Raw genomic sequence first — 2500 nt, forward strand, 5'->3', positions numbered from 1 at the left:
TCCTGTATTTTAGCACTTTAGCATTATAGCTTTTTGGAGACTGGATAGGTATATATAAATCCACGCTCTCTTAGCGTACTGGACATTTCGTACACGTTGTCACGTCCATTTTTTTATTTCGTTAATTTTAAACTTTGTCGGTCCGAGAACTCGGATTCCAAAGTTCCAGAATTGATGCAAGGGTGGTACAATTTATACCCGAGTTTGAAAAACTCGCATAAAAGGTCACCAACGCCGCCTTAGGACGCTTGCCACAATTGGGACATTCGGTCAAAGACTCCGACCCGTGGCCATGCAGTGTGGAGAAAAATTCGATCACCGACACGGCACAGAGCAGTCGAGAACGTATTCTCGAGGAGCGGTGGACTGCTTCTCAACCGAGGTCATAGAATAGCCACGCGCCCGAGCGCTACTCCGGCCGGCCGGCTCGAGCCAGCGAGTCTCCTTACAGATACGAAACGGCCGGCCGGTAGGCCGGCGCCGCGCGGTCCGACGCACGGGCGCTTACGGTGGTAAACTCGCGCGGCAACGGACCGTCCGGAGAGACCGTTGTAACTTAGTCGCGCGGCGAACACACGTATAAAGTCCTATTAACGTTGAACTTTTATGCACGGAAATTGTGTAGACCTATTAAACAATGACGAATAAACATATTTTCGAGATATAACAAAATTTAATCGATCGGAACATAGAAAAAAAGCAGTTGCAAAATTCGAAAAAACGAAAGAAAAGAAATATCGAAAATTTAACACGTACGATCGATTACTACTATTAAATTAAGCGATATTATTAAAAAAAAATCATTTGTTTATAAATAAAAATTATCGACAAATCGCAAAAAACCTCCGGAAGCGTCGTTTCCAAATGGTTAAAAATAATTAATTCGATCAAACAATGCTACGGTAAGTACAATCAATAGGTTTTATTAAGGTTTTTCAAAAAAAATTTACAGGTCAACGGTTTAATTAACGAGAAAATAGCGAAAGAACGCGATCGAATTTTTTCGTCGCGGAATATTAACTCCCTCTCGGAACTTTTTCAAGCTACCGCGGACGATTCTAACTCTCGCTCGGCATTTTTTTTTCCAAACTATCGTCGATGTACGATTATTAACTCTCGATAGGAATTTTTTTTTTCGAACTGTCGACAATATGCGAACTTTAACTCTCGGTGGGAATTTTTTCAAACTAACGTCAATGTACGTTTCTTAACTCTCGGTGGGAATTTTTTTTTCCAAACTATCGCCGATATACGAACTTTAACTATCGGTGGGAATTTTTTTTATCAAACTACCCTCGTTATACGAACTTTAACTCTCGGTAGGAATATTTTCAAACTATCGTCAATGTACGATTATTAACTCTCGGTAGGAATTTTTTTTGTCAAACTACCCTCATTATACGAACTTTAACTCTCGGTAGGAATTTTTTTTGTCAAACTATCGCCAATGTACGAACTTTAACTCTCGGTAGGAATTTTTTTTGTCAAACTACCACCAATATGCGAACTTTAACTCTCGGTAGGAATTTTTTTTGTCAAACTACCCTCATTATACGAACTTTAACTCTCGGTAGGAATTTTTTTTGTCAAACTATCGCCAATGTACGAACTTTAACTCTCGGTAGGAATTTTTTTTGTCAAACTACCACCAATATGCGAACTTTAACTCTCGGTGGGAATTTTTTCAAACTATCGCCAATGTACGAACTTTAACTCTCGGTAGGAATTTTTTTTGTCAAACTACCACCAATATGCGAACTTTAACTCTCGGTGGGAATTTTTTCAAACTATCGCCAATGTACGAACTTTAACTCTCGGTAGGAATTTTTTTTGTCAAACTACCCTCATTATACGAACTTTAACTCTCGGTAGGAATTTTTTCAAACTATCGCCAATGTACGAACTTTAACTCTCGGTAGGAATTTTTTTTGTCAAACTACCACCAATATGCGAACTTTAACTCTCGGTAGGAATTTTTTTTGTCAAACTACCCTCATTATACGAACTTTAACTCTCGGTAGGAATTTTTTCAAACTATCGCCAATGTACGAACTTTAACTCTCGGTAGGAATTTTTTTTGTCAAACTACCACCAATATGCGAACTTTAACTCTCGGTAGGAATTTTTTTTGTCAAACTACCCTCATTATACGAACTTTAACTCTCGGTAGGAATTTTTTTTGTCAAACTATCGCCAATGTACGAACTTTAACTCTCGGTAGGAATTTTTTTTGTCAAACTACCACCAATATGCGAACTTTAACTCTCGGTGGGAATTTTTTTTATCAAACTACCATCGAGGTACGAACTTTAACTCTCGGTAGGAATTTTTTCAAACTATCGCCAATGTACGAACTTTAACTCTCGGTAGGAATTTTTTTTGTCAAACTACCACCAATATGCGAACTTTAACTCTCGGTAGGAATTTTTTTTGTCAAACTACCCTCATTATACGAACTTTAACTCTCGGTAGGAATTTTTTCAAACTATCGCCAATGTAC

This window comes from Xylocopa sonorina, unplaced genomic scaffold (genome assembly GCF_050948175.1).
Source record: "Xylocopa sonorina isolate GNS202 unplaced genomic scaffold, iyXylSono1_principal scaffold0079, whole genome shotgun sequence".
NCBI lineage: Eukaryota > Metazoa > Arthropoda > Insecta > Hymenoptera > Apidae > Xylocopa > Xylocopa sonorina.